Consider the following 24,887-nt stretch of genomic DNA (forward strand, 5'->3'; position numbering starts at 1 on the left):
CTGGACTGGAGCCATGTGGACCAGGCCTTTTAAAATTCCCCAGCATATCCACTCTCTCATCACCACTCAAATTTCAGCAGCAAAATACTACTTTGTAATTTAAGAGAGAGCTTTCATCTTACAAGTTCAAAGCGTCTTAAAGCTGTGGTTATTGTTATTCTACTACTGAGGTAGGCTGATACAGAGGGCAGGATAAAGTCTTTGGCTTCATGCAGACCTGAGTTTGGTTTCTGGCTCCACCACTTTGCAGCAAGGTTAGCTTTGACTAAGAAATTAATCCCTACTAAACTAAATTTTTGTGCTGGTTTAAAATGGGAATAATGTTACCGACCACATACATTTGTTATGAAGATGAAATGAAACAGCATATCTATCAGTCTTACATCCCTCGCCCTTTTAAATCTCCAAAGGCTTCCCATTGCTCTCTGGATAAAGATTAAAACCCCCAACAAGGTCTATAAATCCTGACTAGCTTGGCTCTAGCTGACATCTACAACATCATCACCTAGTACACCATCTCCTCAATGCACACAGATCTCATTCACACAGGATGCCTTTCATTGTAACAATTATCTGCCTGCTCCTTCCTACCACTGGGCCTTGATACATGCTATTGTCTCTCCCAGGTCTTATAGAGTTCTACTCCAGTTACCATAATGACAGGCGGTTTACCCAGAATGATTATTAGCATTCTTCTGCACAGAGACACTAAAATACAAACTAAAATGACTTGTCCAAGGTCAAATCAAATTCTGTAACAAAGACGATAAAATCCAGAACTCTTGACGCCTAAAGCAATGAATCATTCTCCCTAAATGAAATATTAGATGCTCTATATCCAGTAAGCATTTCTGAGCTAAGAAAATGCCAGCTCAGGCAATGTTACAGAGCTCAGATTTCTGAAATGTATCAAAACTTGCTGATGATGCTGTGCTACAATCAACTGAGTACGGTTTTGTGTATCTCAAAACTATGGCTATCTAAGTTGAATTTCTTTTGACAAAACTTCCTTTTTTATATAAGTATTAGCATATGGAATTATGTATCTTATATATATATATATATTATATCTGTAATATATATAATGTTATTTAACAAAAGCAATGCAAATGTACATATATGTCTAATGCAAGCCTATTCTATCTAATATGCTAACACAGAAACCCTGGGGAAACTTCCATTTTTTTGTTCTTAAATTGTGCTCCCCTGCTAACCTAAGACAAGGGAACACTGAATGGTTTAAAATTAGGAAAGGTGTGTGCTAGGGTTGGATCATTCTACCATACTTATTCAACCTGTATGCTAAGTAAATAATCTGAGAAGCTGGGTTCTATGAAGAGAAAACGTGCCATCAGGATTGGAGGAAGACTCATTAACAACCTGCTATATGCAGATGATACAACCTTGCTTGCTGAAAGCAAAGAAGACTTCAAATACTTACTGATGAAGCTCAAAGACCACAGCCTTCGGTATGGTTTGCATCTGAATGTAAAGAAAACAAAAATCCTCACCACTGGACTAATAAACAACATCCACATCAATGGAGAAAAGATAGATGTTGTCAAAGACTTCATTGTGCTCGGATCAACCATCAACACTCATGGAAGCAGAAGTCAAGAAATCAAACAACTTATTGCATAAGGCACATCTGGTACATAGGACCTCTTTAAAGTGTTCAAGAGCAAAGATGTCAGTTTTAGGATTAAGGTGTGCCTAATGACACAAACCCATCAGCCACTCCTTGTTAATCCTATACAGTGTCGCTATGGGCAGGAACCAATTCAACAGCACTGAACAACAATAGTCCTAAAACAAAAAATGACATCACTTTGTAGTCATCATAGTTTGTACAGGATATCACTAGCCATTCTCCTGGCTTTGCCTCTAGGCCTGCTCCAACCCAGTCTTCAGAAATGAAAGGACCTTCTCAAACCTTAAATCAGATCTTGTCATTCCCCAAATTAAATATTTAGTAGCCAACCACTGTCTTCAGAGTAGGATTCAAACTCTTCCCATTGGTCCTGCCTAATCTCTCCAGTAGCCTCAATGCTCCTTCCTCCTTCCTGGTTCATCCCCATCAGACCACCCTGACCTGTTTTCACGTTACATTTACTACAGATACCAGATATGTATGTACCACCCATTTAACTACATACCCTTGTTATTGCTGTTGCTAAGTGCCACTGAATTTGTTCAGACTCATAGCAAGCCTGCCTAGGGTTTCCGAGGAGCAACTGGTGAGCTTGAACTGCCAACCTTGCTGCTCTAACCAACATTGCAGCCCAGTGCATCAACTTGCAGCACCACACCAGGACTCTGAGAAGCAGATGGTAGGTCTAAATTGCTGAACTTGCAGTTAGCAGTCCAGTTATCCTACTGTGTTACACTAAAATCCCATTATATATGCTAACACTTATTAAAACTTTTATCAATGGAAAATTCAGCCTAAACAAGCTATGATCATTATGGGGGGAGAGGGCGGAGTGAGTATTCATGGACTAGATGGTAGACACATATTAACATAAGTGGCAGGGCAGGCAATAGACAACAAAAGGGAGGTCAGCAGAGGAAAGATGAATTAAGCAGGAGACACAGGGAGGAATGCAATAATGAAAGTGAATAGAGGTAAATGCTGTTAACTATCGGTACATGCAACCATATAATGAAGTGGAGTACATGATTTGTTGAGTGTAAAACTGATAATCTGCTCTGTAAATCATCAATCAATTCACAATAAAATGTTGGAAAAACATGAAAAAGCAAAACAACAATTTTTTAAAAAAAAGAAAGAAAATCAACAGCCTAGATATCTCCTTTTTGAGATTTACAAAAGTAAGCTCAGTTGGTTGCCATCTGGCAACATCTGCAAGTTTTGATCCATTTCAGAACTGTCAAACTCCTTCTGATTCAAGCAGCCCCCTCTCTGCAAATCCATCCCCTCTTGCTCTTTACTTGAGCATCTCCTTTTCATTCTTTTCACCTGGCATAAATGTCATCATCCCAGTATTTCATTACCATTTACAATGATAATCTATGCATCAGTTTAACTAGTTCACTCTCTAAATGTTCCCTTCTGAGTCCCATACTCCACCATAGAAGATCACCAAAGGAGGAACTCTTATGAGCCCTCAACTAACTTTTCCTGTTCAAACCAACAGAGCTTCTGCAACACCTGAAGACTTGTTCTGCTTAATGCTGCCCTGCATGAACCTCAGTTACAACTGCCTGCCAAACAGAAATACATTATTTTTACTGGGTGGCGTGGGTTATGAATGAAAATTAGTTTCTAAAAATTAATAATACATTTTTGACAATATCATTCTATTTGGAGTAAAAAAAAAAAAAAAAAAAAAACAGAAAATTTTAGGGAAAATTATTATCTGTATAAAAGTGATGACAAAACCCATCCCAAACTGTCCCTCCCACAGCACTCTGCTTCTCAGCTATATCCAGTAATTCGCTGCAATGGCCACGCAGCACTCAGAGACAATACTCACAGTTAGGGGGCTTACTGGGGAAGTTAATAGGTTACAATTCAGGGTCAGAAATGCTCAGGACATAGTTCTTCCAGTCAGGACTGCCTCTCCTCAGCTGTGCCCATCGACAGGTCTCTCTCTGCCTGGATCATGTTTTAGAGCTGCTGATGAATGCTCACAGACCACATTACTCCACCATAACCATCAGTCCAAAGGCACTCAGCTCCAGCTCCATGGTTCAGCAAACGCAGCTCCCCCTATTAAGTGCCTATAGTACCCCACTCCACAAGCAAGTCTTCTGCCAAGAGTGGCTCAGCTTTACCTGCTTTATGGGCTGGGAAGCCCACTACTCTGTCTCATGCTCTGGTTCTTGGTGTTGCTGCTTCTCTACCAACCCTCCAGTGTCATAGCTTTGTGTTCCTGGATCAAGAAGGTTCAATGCACAAGGATCTCAGGGTCCAAAAGATGTGCGCTACTCAAGGTTCTTCTTTAACAGTAGTGAGACTCCCCATTCCTACTTCTGAGATGGTTCATCTTATACCCAATAGAGTTCCAGGGTTTTTACAATCACAGTTAACTCTGTTGGGGGGGGGGGGGAATGTTATGAAGGTCATGTCTGACTCCCTTGGCTTCGTAAGAGGGAAGGAAAATCAAACTTAAGATCAGCCCAAAGCCGATTCCTATGAAGCAGAGGTCAACCTCTTCAACCTTCTTTACTCTATTCTGACACCAACTGTCCTTCCCACAGCACCCTCTGCTTCACCTCTGGGTCGGATAATCTGGTGTTCTGGGCATGCTAAACTCATAGACAATGCTCACAATTATGGGGTTTGTTAAGGAAGCAAATGGTACAATTCAGAAGCAGAAACAACTCAGGATGCAGCAGTTCTCCAGTCAGAAATGAGCAACCCAAGGCATGAACTGTAACAGCAGTGTTTTGAGGGGCTCGTGGGATGCTCACCATGTCGACAGTCCCCTGATGGTTTGGTTTGGACAAGTGGGACAGTGCAGTGTCTGAGAAGTTGATGGACTGCCTATCCAGTAGACATCAGTGCAGAAATCCTTCTCCACCAAGTGCAACTCCCAAAAGAAGGACAGCTCACTCTTACTTAATGTTAGGAGAGAACTGCCCAATACAAGTTTGAATCGGATCTAACAAAGAATGAATAAACAAGCATTTAAATTTGTCTGCATTTAAATGTTATATTCTGCTTTTACTTTATTATGGGCTTTCATCACCACTGTGTCATTATTTATAAAGCATTATTTTAATGACTGGACTCCTGGTGTGGAGCTATAGGATTAGCATTGGACTGTGAACCACAAGGTCAGCAGTTCAAACCCACCAGCTGCTTCTGTATAGGAAACTTATACAGGGTCACTGAGTCGGAACCAACTCGACAGCACTTAGCATCAACAACATATTTTAATGGCCAGATAACATTCTTACTTTTTCGTCATTCTTCAAATGTGAGACATTAAAACTATTAGTATCTTTGTCATCATAAATGAGGATGAGGTGAATATTTTTCTATAGATTTCTGAGTTAGTTCCATAAACCCCCTTCAAGCTGGGTTGACTGAGTCAAAGAGCGTTATTTTGAGGTTTGTGATAAACAATGCTAAATTATGTTCTAGAAAGTTCCCATCAATTTGTATTTCCCTGTGTTCTAATGAGAGGGCCTTTTTCAGGATTCCCTTACTAATAAGCAAGAGTCTCTATTTTTAATCTCTTCAAATTTCATTGGTAAAAAGTGACACCTAATTATTATCTGAATTTGCATTTCTTTTCCTTGCTAGAGGAACTGATCCTTTTCATGTTTGTGGGTTGTTTATATTTCTACTTTTATGAGCTATTTGCTCGTATTCCTTGCCCATTTTTCTCCTTTTGTCTTTGTGATTAGTATGAGATCTTTAAGTGGGTAATATATTACTCCTTTAAGTAGTAACTGTATTACTATTTTGTTGAAAGTATTTTATAGTTTATATTGTTCAAATTATCTTTTTTACCCTCTGTAATTTTATGATTTTTATGTCTATAAAGTCCCTCCCACTTTTAAAAGTCCCTATAATTTCTTATGAAGGAGCTCTAGTAGCATAGTGGTTACAAGTCAGACTGCTAACCTCAAGGTCAGCAGTTCGAAACTACCAGCTGTTCCACAGGAGAAAGATGACGCTTTCTGCTCCTATAAAGATTTAAAGCCTCAGAAACGCTATTCAGGGTCACTATGGGTCAGAACCAACTCGACAGTACTTAACAACAACACATAATTTCTTATTTGTATTTTTTAACACATCAGGTATTAATAAAGGCGAAAAGAATGAGCTGAGAATCTAGTTTTGCTTTCACAAACAATAAACTAATTGTTCCAGCACTATTTTATTGAATAATCCTCATTTCCCTTACTGCTTTATGGTGACTTTTGAATCTATTATTAAATAAAGCTTTTAATCCTTAATATTATTAATAAAATATTTAATAATACTTTGTTGTTGTTGTTGCTAAGTGTCATGGAGTCACTTCCTACTCATAGTGACCATGACAGGGTCTTTGAGGAGCGGCTGGTGAGCTTGAACTGCGGACCTTGAGAATCAAACCAACCTTGCTGTCAAGCGCATTAACCCACAACGCCACATACACACATATGTATGTGATATATACAAATAGTCCCTGGCTATTTTGCTTCATTAATCTCTCTGTTGTTATTAAATATAGCAGCTTCTTAATGCATTTTAATATATAGTGAACTTGTTCTCTGTACTTTTTTTCTTTTTTACTTTTTCTGTGGGAAAAAATTAATCTTTCAGTTACCCATAAGATTTTCTTATCTTCTCATTAATATGAAAACTAAGAGTAAGATATAGAGGATGAGAATTCCTACCACAGATTTCTCAAGCAAGGTATTTCAGTGTTGCTCTCCCTCCATTTACCCTGCTATAAAATGGGGTGGGCCAACTGTCATGGTCAACTCAGGTTATGCAACCACTAAAGGAGTCCTGGTGTGGCACTGTGGGTTAATGTGCTGGACTGTAAGGTTAGTTTGAACCGTAAGGTTGGCAGTTCAAGTTCATCAGCCACTCCTTGGAAACCCTATACAGGCTCACTATGAGTCAGAACCGACTCGACGGCACTCAACAACGTCCTAAATCCCAAGGATTGGTAAAATCACCTGGTACTATGCTTAGGTGCATGAATTTATTCTGAGCTATGTTATCATGCCTCACATATTCAAGAATGGCTGAAAGGTTAGGATTTATCTATGTGATACAATATTCTATAGGCATTAAAATCATACTTCATAAACAGTAACAACATGATGACAAGGAAAGCCCATAATAAGTGAAAAATTGGTGAATTATGTTAAATTTGTATTATAAAGTAATAGTCCTGGTATGGTGCTGTAAAATAAGCACTTGACCATAAGGTTGGTTTGAAGCACAAGGCTGGCCGCTCAAACTCACCAGCCACTCCTCGGAAACCCTATACATGGTCACTGTGAGTTGGAACTGACTTGAGAGCATACAACAAGACTGTATATTGTACCAATAATAATAATAAACATTATCAAATACTTAAAACAATATCAACAGTGTTACAGTACTAGTTCCTGGACCTCACTGCCCCCAGAGTTTCTGATTCTGTCGGTGTGGGTTAGGCCTGAGATTGTGCAGTTCTAATACACTCCCAAGAGCTACTGAAGCTACCCTTGGACCACTTTAAGTATCACTGTTTTGTTGTGTGCAATCCCAGTTGACTTCTACTCACAGCGACCAACAAGACTGAGTAAAACAGTCCCGTAGGGTTTCCAAGGCTGTTAGTGTGGCACCCTACGATAAGCATTTGACCTCAAGGTCAATTTGGACCACAAGTTCAGTGGTTTAAATCCACCAGCTGCTCCTCAGGAACACTATACAGGGTTGCTATGAGTCAGAACCGACTGGATGGCACTCACCTACAATAACAATCGTTAACAGGAGCAGATGGCCAGGTCTTGTTCTCACGGAGTCACTGGGTGGGTTGAAATGCCAATCTTTGGCTAGCAGCTGAACCCTTAACTACTACAACTGAGTATAAATCTTTTCCCGTTGACTTCTCCTTTTACCTCTGCTCACTCACAGTCATTTGACCAATGAGGATGCTGCTTACTATACAAAAGCATTGTCATTTTCAAAACTATCAGGTTTCCTGGTTACAAGGCTGTGGCTTCCTCCCAAATCCAAAAACATTTCTTAAGGGTTATGAACCCTTGAAAACTCAGGACTCACAAAACTGAGAGCTTCAGGGAAACAAACATGTTTCCTCCAAGAGCTAATGACATTCAGAAATGTGTCCACGAAAAGCTTCCACATGTTTTCCCACAGTTCTCTTTCCACCGAAGCTCTCCTGGGAAAAGTCACTCCAAGGAACAACAGGGCAAAATGTCATGTTCTCTTCCGGAGGGAGCAGAGATCCCCCCCTAAGGACACAAGCCTGTAAATGACCTGATGGAACATACACACCCCTTTGGTGACCTTTCTAAGCTATTTGCCTCTGCAACAGTGGGCTTATGCCTTGCAGCTGGTTCCTCTCTATGTGTATAAGACAGGAGAAAAAGCTTAATAACCAAATCATCCACAGTGGAGTGAAAAGGGGATCTCAGGCCAAAGAGATCCAAGTTCTGGTTCTTGTTGAAACACTTACTTGTTGTATACATTCTTATATATAAAACATGGGCATAAAATGACATGATTTGAGTGTTGCAAGAAGCTTAAATAAGAAAGTGTAATGTGAAGGCAAGGAACTCTGGTAGCATAGTGATTACAAGTTGGGCTGCTAACCTCAAAGTCAGCAGTTTGAAACTCCAGCCGTTCTGCGGGAGAAAGATGAAGCTTTCTGCTCCTGTAAAGATTTACAGCCTCGAAAACAGGGTCACTATGAGTTAGAACCAACTCCATGGCACATAACCACAACCACCACCACCACCACCACCAATGTGAAGGCACCTGTTACACATCTGGCACATACACAAGTTTTCACACCTTGGAGCCCTCTGGCAAACCACCTTCAGGGTGAGCAACTGTAAACAAGTGGTCAGCTCATGAGTCTGGTTTATGAATTAGGGAAGAACATTTCCCAGAGCCATAGCCCGAAGTTAGAAGTGACAAAGTGCAAAGGACCCCTATTTTTTGGTCAGTTTTTCTTTTGAGATCATTGTAGACTTACATGCACTTGTCAGAAATAATACAGAGATCCTGATACCCTTCACCCAGTTTCCCCCACAGGTAGTATCTTGCCCAACTATAGTATAATAACTACTACAACCAAGAAATTGACATGGATACCACCCAGAACCTCAAGTTTTTAAAAGGCCAGAAATCAGTATGTGTGATCAGTTCTCAGGGAAGCACTTCATACTTAAGACACAGAAAGATGCCAGAAAATACATCCCCGTGACCCTGTTCTGCAATTGAAGCAACTGAGCAGAAGCCAGATTCTAAAAACCTACCAGTGGGGATAAACAGATGGCACTTAACAATCAGAGCCCTCAGCTCAGCCAGATCCCACTGCTGCCCAGCAGACTCTCCGAACCCTCTGGTATAGTGGCACTTAAAAGCGGTTCTGAAAACTTGTTAGTTCATCACACTACGTACGCTGTCTCCCTGGGCCCATCGCCAGCCTCCCATCATGGACTCCTCCTCACCTCACTCTATATTCCCTGCATTCAACCGTCCATGCATGCGTGTTTGTGTGTGTGTTGGCCTCTCCTTTTTACCCACCAACTTAAATAAATTATTCAATTTGAATTAAAAGCAAACAATCAGGGAAACAACAGCACAAACCACTGTTGCTTATCTAGGTGGCTTTTCCCTGAACTGGCATCTACTTAGCAAAATACTGTGTGACCTAGTCAACCAGGCAGGGAACAGTTTTTGTGGGTGGAGAGATAAGAGACATTGTGAACCCAGCTGGCCAGTTAGGATAACATGGCTTTGTTTTAGAGAAAAGCAGAAAGGGAAGAGAAATCCCTGGGGAATTAGGAGTACCCATATGACAGGCAGTAGAGGGAAGACTGGAGTCAACTGCCTAAATTCCATCATGTGACTCTGGCCAAATCTCAGTCTCTCCAGTTTTCAGAGTTCCCATCTGTAAAGTGGGGCTTATATTAGTACTTAAAACATAGGGTTCTTAACAAGTCAATTCTGACTCACAGAGCGGAACTACCCAATAGGGTTTCCAAGGCTGTAATCTGTGTGGTACTGCAGGATCAGCACTCTACTGCTAACCACAAGGTTGGCAGTTCAAACCCACCAGCTGCTCCTTGAAAACCCCCATACAGGGTTGCTATGAGTCAGAACAACTTGATGGCAATCAACGACAACAACAGCAATCTTTATAGACACAGACTGCCTTTCTTCCACAGTTCAGACCTTGAGGTCAGAAGCCAAGCACTCAGCCACTACACAAGCAAGCCCTCCTCCCAGGGCTCCTATTACTGTTGATGTGAGGTGTCGTCGAGTCGGTGCCGACTCACAGTGACCCAGTCTAGGGTTTCTGCGAAGTGGCTGATGAGTTTGAATGGCAGTGACCTTGTGGTCCAGGACTTATCCTACAGACCCATACTAGAACTCCCAGGGCTCCTTTGCTATTGTTGTTAAGTGTCATCAAGTTGGTTCTGACACACAGCGACCCTGTGTAGGGTTTCCGAGGAATAGCTGACGGGTTTGAACTGCCGTCCTTAAGGTTAGCAGTCCAGTGTTTATCTTACAGAGCCACACTAGGACTCACAGGGCTCCTTCATTGTTGTTAAATGCCATCAAGTCAGTTATGACTCCAAGCTACCCTGTATAGGTTTTCTAAGGCACGGCTGGTGGGTTTGAACCACTGATCTTATGGTTTGCAGTCCAGTGCTGATCCTACAGCACCAGACCAGGAGTCCCCCAGGACTCCTTTGTTGCTGTTGTTAAGTACTATCAAGTCAATTCGGACTCATAGCAACTCTATATAGGGTTTACAAGGAGCGGCTGGTAGGTTTGAACTGCTACCTTCCTGGTCAGCAATCCAGTGCTTATCTTACAGCGCCACCCCAGGACTCCCACTCCCCTGTCACTCCAGGACTCCAAGTGAGGTGTAGATGAGTCACTGTGTTGAATACTCTAAGGAAAGCTGACACTGGAAGTGTTCCGTGAACACCCACAGGAAGACGACCTTTATGAACTGCTTTGTCAAGTAGTTCACTGCTATTGAGTTGATTTTGACCTATAGTGACCCTCTATAGCATGACCCTCTATAGCATGTCCAAGGAGCTCTGGTAGCGTAGTGGTTACGAATCGGGCTGCGAACCTTAAGGTCAGTGGTTCGAAACTACCAGCTGCTCCGCGGGAGAAAGATGAGGCTTTCTACTCCCGTAAGGATTTACACCCTCGGAAACCCTGTACAGGGTCGCTATGGGTCGGAACCGACCCGACGGCACTTAACAACAACAACATAGCATGTCCAAGGCTGCTGACCTTATAGTTAGCATCCAGTGCTTACCTTACAGCACCACCAGGGCTTCTTTGTGAAATATTTAGTGTGGCAATGCAGGTTAATGCACTGGACTGCAGAGTTGGTTTGAACCACAGGTCGGCAGTGCAAGCTCATCAGCCGCTCCTAGGAAACCCTATACAGGGTCACTATGAGTAGGAACCAACTCGACAACATTTAACAACAACAAAAAATAGGGTCCTGGTATGGCACTATAGAAAAACGCCCTGGACCGCAAGGTCTGTTTGAGCCTCAAGGTCAGTGATTCAAACTCACCAACTGCACCTTGGACACCCTATACAGGGTTCGCTATAAGTCGGAACTGACTCAACAGCACTCAACAACAACAACAGGATCCTGGTTTGGTATTGTAGGATAAGCACTCGGCTGCTAACCGCAAGACTGGTGGTTCAAACCCACTAGTCACTCTTCAGAAATCCTATCCAAGGTCACTAGGAGTCAGGATCAACTCAACAGCACTTTAACAACAGCAACAAAGCACATGCTGCCTTACATGGTTAACTGCTTAACTTGCACAAATGGACTATTTCTTACACAATGCAAAGAACTGGTTTCCTTAGAACTGGAACAATATATAATGATTGCCTCATCTACAAAATGACAAAAATAATTACCAACCTCATGACAGCTGTGTGATTATTAAATAAAATGGTGTTCATAAACTATAAAACATTGCTCAAAAATGACTGTTTTGTTGATATTCTCCTCTATTGCTTCCAAAACACCAAACCCAAGGAGACAGGCATGTAGAAAATGCTCAAGAAGTACACATCACTCCTGCCTCTGGCAAGTAAGGTCCCTAGCTGACCAGAGGAATGAAACATTGGTGAACTTCCACCCATGGGCCCAGCTATGTGACCACGTGATTAAACACTCTCTCATGAAAACTCTCAGATATGCCACCAACGTCCTAGTAGTAAATTGCTCCCCGTCAGTCCATATTATAGACCCTTTGTGGCTGACTTTCAGACTAGTCTGCTTTCATCCTGAATGCTTGTGAGGGGACTCCTTGCCTTTTGGCTACCACCAGCCAACAGAATCAGTGACCTGCATCAGCTTAAGTACAGGTCAAATACTTAGGAAGATGGAAATAATGTTAAAATTACTATTTATTAAGCACTTCCTTTGTATGTGGTATTATTCTATACATCTTTCAGGGATTTTCTCATCTAACCTTCGGACAGCCCCATAAGGCACCGGGATACCAGTGTTGGCTCCACTTTTCAGGTAAAAAAGCTGAGGGACAGTGAGATGAAGTCATTTCTCGAGTTGTTTTAAAAGCACCAAGCAGTGGGCCCAGCATATAAAAAAATACAACCCAAATTCACTGAACTCAAGTCAATTCCAACTCATAGCAACCTGAAAGAACAGAGCAGAACTGTCCCATAGGGTTTCTAAGGTTGTAATCTTTAAGGAAGCAAGCTGTCACATCTTTTTCCTACAGAGCAGCTGGTTCATTCAAACCACTGACCTTTTTAGGTTAGCAGCTAAGTGCTTGACCACTGCATCACCTGGGCTCCTAAAGACATGAATGCTGTTGTTATTGCATGCTACTAAGATGGTTCCAAAGGAGCTCTGGTAGGATAGTGGTTACGAATCGGGCTGCGAACCTTAAGGCCAGCAGTTCGAAACTACCAGCCACTCCGCGGGAGAAAGAAGAGGCTTTCTGCTCCCGTAAAGATTTACAGCCTCAGAAACCCTGTACAGGGTTTCCGAGGGTGTAAATCTTTACGGAAGTAGAAAGCCTATATATATATATATATATATATATATATTTCAGCTATAAGTAATTATTCAGCATCCAAGAAGCATTGCTAGAATTGTTGAGCCATAATCTGATGGAAATTAGGGTAGAGACAAGATCCAGTAAAATATACTTATAAACAGCAAACAATTATCAGTGAACTGATAATCAGCCAGCTTTGGAGGAAACAAAGAGTAGAAGATATAAATGGTGCTCTTCAAATGCTTACAGTCTAGTTGGGGGACTGGCACCTGGGGAGCTGGTACCTGGGGCAGGTACCAGCCTGGGCACTAGTGGCTGCCCCCATGTCCCGCTGGTTTCCACCTCTCAACTGGGCCTGTCCCTACAGGACTTGAATGCCATAGGCTGATGGGAATGTCTGCCCCCAGCTTTGGTAGGGCCACCAGGCACACCCAGGTACTCAAACAACCAGGCCAAAGGGACAGGAAGCCAGTGTTCCTGCCGCCCCAGCAGTCCCCCTCATGCCTGTCCCTGGTTCCAGCTCCTGCCCCGACCCAGGGCCCCACCTTCTTGGCCCACCTCATTTTGCAGAGTTGGACAAGGAGAGAACTCAGCATAGGGGGTGTTGGTTCTTTGGGTTTTGTTTTGTTTATTTACTTTAATGATTTGTAAAGGGATGTTCCTCTTCCGGTTTTTACTTTTCAGCTCATAGTTAACCTCTGTTTGGAAAAATGATTCTTGTAGCTGCACATTTTATTTATTTATTTTTGCCTCCTGCCTGATAAGAACAACAACAAAAATAAGTGACCAATTTTGTGTTTTTAAAAATAAATAAATAAATACACATCTGAAATGATTCTGCTTGCACCTCTGGCTGCAACTCTATTCCTCTCCTTCTCATCAAGTTCTGGAAAGAGCTAATGCTGACATGCTCCACTCTCTCACCTCCCATTCATTCTCAGCTCACTGCACGCTTGCTCCCACCCTGTCCACCCCCTACTGTATCCTATCACCAGCCTCCTCACCACCCTGTTCAGTCCTCATCCAAGTGCACATTCCAGCATCACAACCATCTACAAGCTCTTCCCTCTTCTCTTGTCAGCTCTCTTGTCAGCTTCTCTCCTCCTCCACTGAATGTTTCCCTGGCTTCTTTCTCTACCCAGAGTGTCAATGTTAGCGCACCCAGGAGCTGTCCTACTTTACTGGATTCCATTCCCATGTGTGACATTTATTCAAAAGGTCTCTCTTGGACTAATCTGCATGGGTTTCTCTGTTTCTTGCTCTTTTGTAGGTTTTCCTCTTTTATCCTCCCCCCTCAATGTCTCTGCCATTTTCATCCACCACCCCCCCAAGCCTTCTGCACTCACAGTCAGTGTTGGCCTCAGCACTTTCTTCTGGTTGAATGAACCTGAGGAAGATCGCCCTCTACAGCTCCAGAAAATTCCCTTAATAAACAGCTGGAGGTAGATGGGACCCGCAGATAACAGTCCCTGTCAGCGTCAGCTGTACCAAATAGAGCTGCGCATCCCAAAGCTAAGAGTATACACCTGGAGCTTTCCATACCTCCAGCCTATCTATCCATGCTCCCCCAGTCAGATTTCCTCCTGGCAGCCTGAGCCCAATGTAATGAGATTGCCCATTCCTTCAAGATTGCTTCAAGATAACCTTGTTGTTGTTGTTGTGTGCCATGGAGTCAGTTCCGACTCATAGTGACTCTGTACAAGGTTTCCGAGGCTGTAAATCTTTACAAGAGCAGAAAGCCTTATCTTTCTCCCGCGGAACAGCTGGCAGTTTCGAAATGCTGACAGTGAGGTTAGCAGCCCAATTCATAACCACTACGCTACCAGAGTTCTAGGAGCCCAAAAGTCAGAGTTAAAGGTTGGGAAAGAAGACAAAAGGGGAGAAAGGGGAAAAGGGCCCAGATTCCAAACCTAGTTTTATTTCTGATTCAATAGATGCTCTTAAGAAGTCATCTTTGGCTTTCCATTCCATTGACATGGGTTTAACATAGATATAAAAATAAATAATAGTGCACTAATTTAAGGATATATATTCACTTCTCCAGAGTTTTATTAATTTTTTAATAGGAATGGGATAATGAAATGTTATAATTTCATGCCACCATCTGTATTTACTTGATAACAATATTAATCTCACATAAAGCATACATCTTTTATGTCACTTACTTTATTCTCATTTGATCCCCAAACTAGGTAGACAGGACCAGTATTGTTATCCTCATTTCAGATGAAGAAAGTAGAGGCCAAATGACTTCTCTGCACTTGCGCTGGCTGTAACTTACTGAGTTTGATCCCAAACTGGGGGTTCCTCACAACCGCCTTGTTTTAAAGCCTTTACTAACAACCACCTTCTTGGTATACTGTCTATTCATTGCCCCCTTAAAAAAACAGTTGTCATAGAGTTGACTCCAACTCATGGTGAGCCCATGCATGTCAGAGTAGAGCTGTGTTCCATAGGGTTTTCAATGACTACATTTCTGAAGGTAGATCACCAGAGCTTTCTTCTAATATGCCCCAGGGTAGACCTGAATCTCCAACCTTTCAGTTAGCAGGTAAAGGCTTTCTCATTTGTATTAGCCAGGGACCCCACTATTAATAACACTCACTTCAAATCCTCATACCTAAACCCTATTCTGTTATCAAAAATATATGTGTTGTTTGTTCTTAAGTACCATGAGTTGGTTCCAGCTCACAGTGACCCTGTGTAGGGTTTCCAAAGAGCAGCTGGTGAGTTTGAACTGCCAACCTTGTGGTTTAAATTGACCTTGCAGTCCAGTGCTTATCCTACAGTGCCACAATGGTCAGCTAATGAATGTAACCCAGTAAAGTAAGGGGGGGAAGTACCTGATGTAAGTTAGTGAAAGTTGATTTGGGGTTTCAGGTACAGAGCTTGTCAAAATCTCAACACCTCAAAATAATTTTTTTTAATTTTTTTAATTATTTATTTATTTCAACACCTCATAAAGTCCTTTCTTTGAGGCTTGGTATAGCTTGCACAAAGCTTAGCTGCATTTAAGATCAAAGCCCAGGCTAAGGGTGGTGAAGAATCAGTTACAATGTGTAAATCCTTCCAGAGTGACAAAGCAAACAATGAGCAGAAGTCCTATACCTGACTTATCACAAGCAGACTCGGGAAGAATGGGGACAGCCTTTGCCCACCTGTAGGCAGCAGGAAGTAGATCTTCCCAGGAAGTGCCCCCTCCCAAGTCAATCTGTGGTCATGATGGGAAGAGCCCAATATAACCCATATCACTAGAAACTGCTTTACTTAACTAGTAGCCTCTGTGGTAAGACATGCTTACCATGGCTCATTCAAGGATCATTCTGAATGGCTTCCTTACTGTCTGCAAGGAAGGTTTAATCAAACCATCAACAAAAAGAGCAAAAAATAAAACATTACCTTCAAGTCAATTCTGATTCATAGCAACCCTAGACAGTGGGAACAAATCTGTAAGAATAATGTTTAATCAACAGACATACTTAGAACAATGATGCTAATTGCTCTGAAGTCTCACTTATTCATAAAAGCAAGTTAGACAGATTCTACTAGAAGAGCATCTAGAATCACATTTGGATTCAGAGACACTTGAGAACTGTTGTCTCATTTGATGGATGTGGAGTCCCAGAGAAATTTCAAGAATTGCTAGAAGACTCATGATGAGCTATAACAACCAGAATTAAATCCAGGTCTGAATCCAAAACACATACAGTTACTTTTTTTATAACAGGGAAAATTATTACCTATAATCCCATCACTTTAAAAACAACTATAAATCATTTCCTGTATGATCTTCCAGATATGTAATGTCATATACAGGCGGGTCTAATCACAGAGGATGCTTACTTTAATCATGGTTTCTTCTTTAATACTATGTTGTCTGACAGACTTCATAATTCAATGTTTAATGAGCGCTATTCTTTGGGGGTCCTGGTGTGGTGCTGTAGGATAAACACTGGATAGCTAACCACAAATCAACAGTTTAAACCCACCAGCTGCTCCTCAGAAACTCTATACAGGGTCGCTATGGGTCGGAACCGACTTGATTATACAGTTTAATGCTCTTATGATCAACTTCATGCAAATAACTACTTCCTTATTTTAAAGCTTTCTCTGGAGAGAGTCCTAGAGTTGGGATTACCGAACTCATGATGGTCCTCAGTACAGATGACCACACTGCCTTCCAGAATGATCACCATTTTACATTGCCACCATATTACGTCAGATGCTGCTCTCCCTGGATCCCAGCCAACGCTGGTCTCTTTATTTGCTTATTAATTTGTTGTTATTAAGTGCCATCGAGTTGGTTCCAACCCATAGTGACCTTGTATAGGGTTTCCGAGGAGCAGCTGGTATGCTCGAACCGCCGACCTTGCAGTTCAAACAGACCTTGCAGTCCAGCACATTAACCCGCAGCGCCACACCAAGACTCCTTGTGCTTATTTATTGAATAGAATTAAAAAACAAAGCTTTTTTCATTCTACTAGGCCATCTCTATTGCACATAAATGGCCTTGTTCGAAGGCCCAACTAAGAGACTGAGTAATAAAAATAAGAGATCAGATCAACCAGCTGTACAAAGAAGTTACTGACAATCACCGCAAGAACATGATTAAATGGTACGTCTGCCATTTTATCTAGTGCCTCAAGTCCTCTCAGCTTTACCAACCTGAGCCTTAAGGTGATTCCCAGCTAAAGCTGCCTTGTAAGGCATCCAAGATCTAGAGACAGAATCCAGGCCCCTCGGCCTCAGGTATTTGGAACCTCTCTTCCCACAGTACAGACAGCAGCTGTGATTCGTCTCAAGCTCCTGTTTATGTTCACTGACAGACAGACCCTTAGAAAGTGCCATCCACCCACCAAGCAGGATAATGAAACCAAGGCCCAGGGAGAAGGCAAGGAGAGCCAAAGGTGAAAATCCTAGCCAAACTCCTTAGAAAGCAAAGCTTCAAACTTCAGGTCCATGTAGAATTTCACCAAGAGATGCTGAAACCATTGGATAACTGTGAGGAAAGATTTCTGTTTCCTGTAATTAGACAGACATTCTAAATCTGAGTCCCCTGCATCTCCCATCCATTCACCAATGGGATAAACACAAAATTGGTATCAGGTTTGTATTTCAATTCTGGAATATCTTTAAGAATTCTAAAGTCTTGGGGAGCCAGATTTCTCTCAGGAGATTTCTAGGCCCCCAAGCATACTTGCTCTCAAGCACCGTCCCCTCACCCCCAGATTACTTGGCCAAGTCACCTCAACTCACCATCAGAGGAGCTGAGCTGAAATATTCTCTCGTTATTAAAGAAAAACTAGAGAACCAGAAAAAAAAAACAACGTTGTGTAAGAATGGCCACCAATAATGTTCACTGTTTAACATGAGTGGAAAAGTCACATGACACACACTGTAGAGGTTAACAGTATTGGCCCAATGCCAGCAGAGTTGAACTCTGTAGCCTGAAACTTACCTCTGCCATGAACTAATTCTATGACCTTGGACTGTCTACAAAATAGAATTGTACTAGTGCCTGCTTCTGAGTCCTGGTGCGGTGAGTCGTTATGTGCCAGAACCAATTCAACAGCACTTAACAAATGCCAGCTTCATAGTGTAGGCGTTAAAAACACAAACTCAAGTCAGAAGGTCTGAGTTTGTATCCCAGTACTGCCCCTGACAAGCTGTGTGACGATCTCTCTGGGCCTCAGTTTTCTTCTCTGTAAAATGGGGATGATAATAATATCTACCTCATAAGAGTTATGAAACTTAAGTGAAATGTTTGTAAAGGGCTGTCTAACAGAGCAAAGCACAATGTTGTTGGTATTGTTAAGCGTCGTGGGGTCAGTTCTGATTCATAGCGACCCTTTAATAGGGTTTCTGAGAAGCAGCTGGTAGGTTTCGACTGCCAACCTTGTGGCTAGCAATCCAGTGCTTAGCCTTATATAAACATTTGTTAAGCAAATAACAAAATAAAGTTGGATAATCTTGAGGACATAAGGCTTTGTGACTCAATTCTTTGCACACAGAGAAGATTCTACAAATGTTAATTTTACTCTCAGATATAATGTGAAGGGGCTGAAGCTTGGGGGACCTTGGGGACACAGAACCTGGAAGGCCAGTGCAGCACAGGAGGCCATGTCCCCAACCCTGCTGCTCTGCATAAGGCCCTGGTAGCTGCACTGCCCTCTCCAAGTGCTCTAGAAGACCTGACCTAAGGCCTCAGCAAGCCATGTGGGCGGGGTGAGCCTCAGGCCAAGCATCCATCACTGGGCTGTGGAAGGGACTGGATAAAGGAGTTATTGAGAGAAGGAGGCCCCAGGCTCCTGATGCCACAAGGCAGCCATGGACCTCAGGGATTCATCTAGCACAAGAGTCTTCTGCATAAAACCGAGTAAGACACCAAAGAGAACAAAACAGAGCTGCCCTGTTTATATAGCAAGTGGGCAGGAAGGCTCAGACTGACTCTCTGTCAGCACACGTAAACAGACGTTTTTACTTGCCCAGGGCACCTCTTACCTGCTTCCAAGCCACTAGGCACCAAGATTTCAACCTTCCTATCAAATGGGCTGAATCAGGAAACGATAAATTCATTCCACATTTTCTCATTAATTAAATGCAAGTAAAACTGCCAATCAGAGCTGAGCTCACGTAATTCCAACAATTAGCCTAAGACAAACCACTCGGGTAAAACTCCCTTCATCAGGCTTTTAAAACTATTTATACTTTCAAACACCCATAAGGATATGGGGATCCTAGGCGCAGAATGATGGTCTGTTGTCGTTAAGTGCTATCAAGTCGGTTCTGACTCACATGGGCCCTGTATAGGATTTTCAAGAAGCGAATATTAGGTTTGAACCGCCGACCTGGTAGTTTGCAGTTCAATGCCTATCCTACAGCTCCGCACCAGGAGTCCTTTCCTTTCCATGTGGGGAAGAGAAGACCTAATACACTGAAGGCTGTGAGAACTGGAACCAGACAGGACTTTTCTGCCATCAACAGGGTACAGTCTTACCACTTTCCTATCACTCTCAATTAAGAATCCTAGCTCATTTTAGTTTTGAGTTTTCCTTCTCTGACAGGTTTCCTCCTTTCACAGACTCTGACTTTTACAGGCTTTAGTTGGTAGTACATGAAACCAACAGTCTAAGTCTCTCTCTACAGATTTGCCGACAAGATCCTTGTTCACCGAGGCAGCTTGCCACACACAAGAGCCTAGGCAACAAGGTGATGACCAGAATGTACGTATTCACAGGTGTAAGTTCGTATTGTGTGTGTGTGAATGAGCGTGCATTTGAGGGTGATGGGGCGGAGGTGTAGGAGGCAAGTTTCCTACTCTATTTCTCACAGCCGATTTAAGAAAATGAAGGCGCTTTCCCAGTTTTTATCACAATGTCTGCCATAAATAAATTCCAAACTGAGGGTAATTTAAAGAAAGGATGCAGGGAAATCATAAACAGGGATCAGAGGGCAGGGGAACAGCCTGAAGGTGCTTCATGAGAAAAGCCGCCCCTGCTGTGCCTACTTCCCCAAACCTGGCAGCAGAAGGGTGCTAACTTGAAAGCAAAGCAGCAGCTGGCTGTGCTGGGTAAAGATGAGGTGGCTGGAGCAACATATGAGTAATGACACTTCCTCTGTTTGTCTCAGTTTTGGGTTGCCTGGGCTACCAGACCACAGATTCGGACCTGGCTTGCCAAAAATAAGAGATTACAAGGCTGTGTGGAACATCACACAAAAAATCAAAGTCACGCCACAATGCTTTCACGTGTGTATGAGGGCTACATCTCAGTTTTCCTTCCTGTTGGTTCCATGTTGGGAAGGGACTCACGCTATGAATTCAGGACTTGTAGCTTTGCAGTTAGACATAGATACAGGCAGAAACACATGTACTTACATATATAATGCATAGAAACAAGGCAAATGGCTCCAGCCAAAGCTCAAAGGCTACTGCCAGTAATAGCAAAGAACATCAAGCAAATTCATGAAGCAGGGTCATGTTTACATTTCTAGTAAAATATTCAGTCAAGGCAAACCCTACGCCCTGATTACAACACTCTGTGAAAATATGGGCTGAAATAAATGATGTGATGTCCATACCTACTATATATTTTAGGACATCAGTTACGAGCAAACACTACATAGCATGGTAACAAGAGAGTCTACTCCATACAGTAACAAGTGACTCTCCAGGACTCTAACAAATAAGGAATTATTCCACACTTGTACAAGAATGCTGTGACATATTCTAACTATGTATGGTAAGAATAGATAAGCTAGCTATTGTGTTGAAATTAAATTCAGAAACAAAAGTATGAGGAGTTTGGTTTCTATTCTGTTTATTCCAATGTTGCACAATTCTCCTGCATCCCCTCCAAAAAAAGTCCAGCAGGGAAGGAAGAATCAATGATGTCATATGTTGACTGGGATCTATCTACAGCCAACATAATTGATGTGGGTTTTTTCTCCCCCCTCCTAGGAACCTGGACTGAATTCAAACACATAGCATAACATCTCTCTAATCTGAAGCTTAGCCATTGTGCCAGTGTGTGCTCCCCTCTCTGAAAGAAATCAGACTGTTCAATAGGTTCTCTCTTTTTTTTTTCTTCTTCCACTTAATTAATAAGTTTCTGAACAAAAGACACTGTCATATGCGGAGAGATAGAGCAGATGGGGACTCTGAAGACAGGGAGGGAAAGGGGCTGTGTCCTGTTGGCTGGGGGGCAGGCTTGCAGGGTATGCCCTTTGGTTGTTCGAATGGTTATATATTCCTGAGTGCTTTGGTATACATCCAAAAAAAAAAAAAAAAAACCAGAGGGAATGGAAGCAAATACTGTTGAATGGAGGGGATTGTAATCATTGCAATGAAACGTAGCACGGTAAGATGAATGCTAAGCTGATGTATTCCCACATAAACTATCACTCAATTCACAATAAAAACTTATTAAAAAAAAAAAGGATACTGTCATGGATTGAATTGTGCCGCGGGCCCTCTCCCCCCACCCCCCAAAAAAAGTGTCAACATGGCTAAGCCATTGATTCTCAGCAGTCTGGCACAGTTACATACCAATATAATCATCCTCCCCATGATGTGATCTTCCAATTGTGATGTGTTTTAACCCCCCTCAATGTGTTAATGAGACAGAAGCTGGTTGTTTATTATGTTAATGAAGACGAATTACTGTAGGATGTAACACCTTTGCTGAAGCCACAGCCCTAAATTTCCCTGGGTGGTGGTCTACATCACCTTTTATCTTACAAGTGAGCAGAGGGACCTAATACCACAAAGAAAGGAGAGGTACAAGTGGAGCAAGTCCTTTGGGTCCATTGTCCCTGTGCTGAGAACCTCTTAGACCCTGGGGAAGACTGGTGCCAAGACACACAGAGATCTCAAAGGCTATTGGGCCCACAGATGTTGAAAAGAGTCAAGGACTTTCTCCCCAAGACAACTGAGAAAGAAAGCCCTTCCCTAGAGCTAGAGCCATGAATTTGGACTTCCAGACTCCTAAACTGAGAAAGAATAAATACCTGTTTGTAAAAGTCAACCACTTGTGGTATTTTCTATTATAATATGAACCGGGCTGCTAACCTCAGGGACAGCAGTTTGAAAGTACCAGCTGTTCAGAGGGAGAAAGATGAGGCTTTCTGCTCCCGTAAAGATTTACAGCCTTAGAAACCCTATGCAGGGTCGCTAATGAGTCGGAACCGACTCCATGGCACATAACCACCAGAACCACCAGATAACTACAACTAACTCCTGGTGTGGTGCTGTAGGATCAGCACTGGACCACTAACCACAAGGTCGGTGGTTCAAACCCACCAACTACTCCTCAGAAACCCTATACAGCGTCTCTATGAATCAGAACCAACTTGATGACACTTAACAACAACAACAACAGATAACTAAAACAGATACCGTATCTGGACAGCAGACTTAAATCTGATAAAGGGTACAGTTGCTCATTACTCTTTGGATTGCTGAGAGTTCAAGTTCCATGTAAATGCCAGAGCCCATCACTCCTGGGCTTCCTTACCTTCCATTCTCTTCCATCTCAGGAATGACAGGGGCAAGAGATAAGCCAGATTACAGTGTGCCTCCAAAGAAACTGTTGTCTAAATACAGTGGCCTAAGGAGCTCTGGTAGCATAGTGGTTATGAGTTGGGCTGCGAACCGCAAGGTCAGCAGTTCGAAACTACCAGCTGTTCCGCGGGAGAAAGATGAGGCTTTCTGCTTCCGTAAAGATTTACAGCCTCGGAAACCCTGTACAGGGTCGCTGTGAGTCAGAACCGACTCCACGGCACATACCAACAACAACAAAGTGCAAAGTAATGAAAAACCAGAATAAACTGAGAAAAAAACATAACCTTCCACTACCCCATTACTCAAAGAAATCCACTGTCACTATGTTGGTACAGATCTACCCAGTCTTTTTTCTTACCCATTTATATGTTGAGGCCTCAAAAAGTTCATGGAAAAAAGGAATTGAAAGATAATTCAATTTTTCCATGAACTTTCTGAAGCACCTTTGTACACACATACAAAACACACACTTGTATATGTACACAAAAGTATTATCATTTTATGGCACACAAAATATATATCAGTAAAGCTCTCTTTAAAAAAAATAATGAGCATATGAATATAATAAGGCCAGCTTTCTATCATAAATATATTGTGAACATGTTCATATTAACAAATATTTTCTACCAAATATTATAATTTAATACCTACATACAAATTTTTCCAAGGGATGGCCAAAATTTATTTAACTATGGCCTAGTTTGGTCATTGAGAGTGTTTTCAATTTTACCTCATTATAAATAATGTTACAATGAACATCTGAGAGCTAAATGTTTGCATACAGACTAAGACTATTCTGGGTCAGGCCTGTTTTGTACTTATAAATTTTTAAAGCTCTTGTTAAATTCTGATCTACTTCCCTCCACAAAGGCCACACCAATGTCAACACTTATCTGCCGTTTATGAGTGTCCATTTCACATAACCCAACCAAGACAAGGCACTATCACTCCTTAATATTTGACAATTTAGTAGAAAAAATGTTACCTCATTGTTATTTCAATCTGTATTTTTTTAGTATTCATTCAGTTGAGTATTTTCTTCAAACTTTAATGGAACTTTCTTTTATGAACACTTGGTTCATGTTTACTTTCTCATCTAAATACATCAACCCTTCATTATATGCCGTTGTTGTTGTTAAGTTCTGTCAAGTCACTTCCGATTCATAGCGACCCTGTATAGGGTTTCCAACGGGCAGCTAGCAAGCTTGAACTGCCGACCTTGTGGTTCAAACTGACCTCGCAGTTCAACACATTAACCTACAGTACCGCACTAGAACTGAATTAGGAAATTTATATTGCAAATTTCCTAATTCAGTCTTTTCTTACAATTATCTTACTATAATGATGCTTTTTATTTCTATGTACTCTAATGTCTCTTTTATAACTTCTGCCTTTGATGAACTATCTAAATCATATGTCACTTCACCTATATTTTTTTCTGCTTCTCTTGTGGTTTTGGTGCTTAAATTTAATAGCCTCTGGAAGGTACTGTGGTATATAATGTATGGTAAGGAGCTTAACCTTTATTTTTTTCAAAATAGTTAGCCAACTATTCCAGTATAGTCTTCTGAATATTTGATCATGTCACCAAAATTTAGATATGTTGTTACCTCTTTCATACATTAATTTCATACTTAGATACAGTTGACCCATTTTTGAATTTCTTACTTTCACATATTGATGAGATGTCTCTTATGAGGTTAGTCATACTGTTTTAGTTATCATATTTTTACAATGTGTTTTAATTCAGTAACCTAGCCAGTGGTATTCTCCTGACCTTCAGAATCATTAAATCAAGCTCTAAAAAAAGAAAATTTGGGGGGGGGGGGTTTGTTTAGAATCGTACAAATTGCTTCTGTACTGTATTGTTTTTTTTTTTAGGTGTCACTGAGTAAATTTTGACTCGGTGAGTCCATGTAGAACCACCCCATAAGATTTTCTTGTATGCAGTTTTTTAAGGCTCTTTTTCCTGCAGAGCCACCAGGAGAGTTCAAACCACCAACCCTTCCTTTAGCTCTCAAGCTCTTAACCATTATGCTACAAGGACTCCATTGTACAGTGGTAGGTCCTTGTGTTATGAACTGAGCTGATAACTGCAAGG

The 24,887-nt window shown here is 41.8% G+C and overlaps 1 protein-coding gene across 5 annotated transcripts in view; it reads right to left on the reverse strand.

The window, feature by feature from the left end:
- The window catches only part of DPYSL2 (dihydropyrimidinase-like 2), a 181,287-nt gene that overhangs the window by 37,953 nt on the left and 118,447 nt on the right, over nt 1-24,887 (reverse strand). The window lies entirely within an intron of this gene.

Source organism: Chrysochloris asiatica, unplaced genomic scaffold (assembly GCF_000296735.1).
Source record: "Chrysochloris asiatica unplaced genomic scaffold, ChrAsi1.0 scaffold00064, whole genome shotgun sequence".
Classification (NCBI taxonomy): Eukaryota; Metazoa; Chordata; class Mammalia; order Afrosoricida; family Chrysochloridae; genus Chrysochloris; species Chrysochloris asiatica.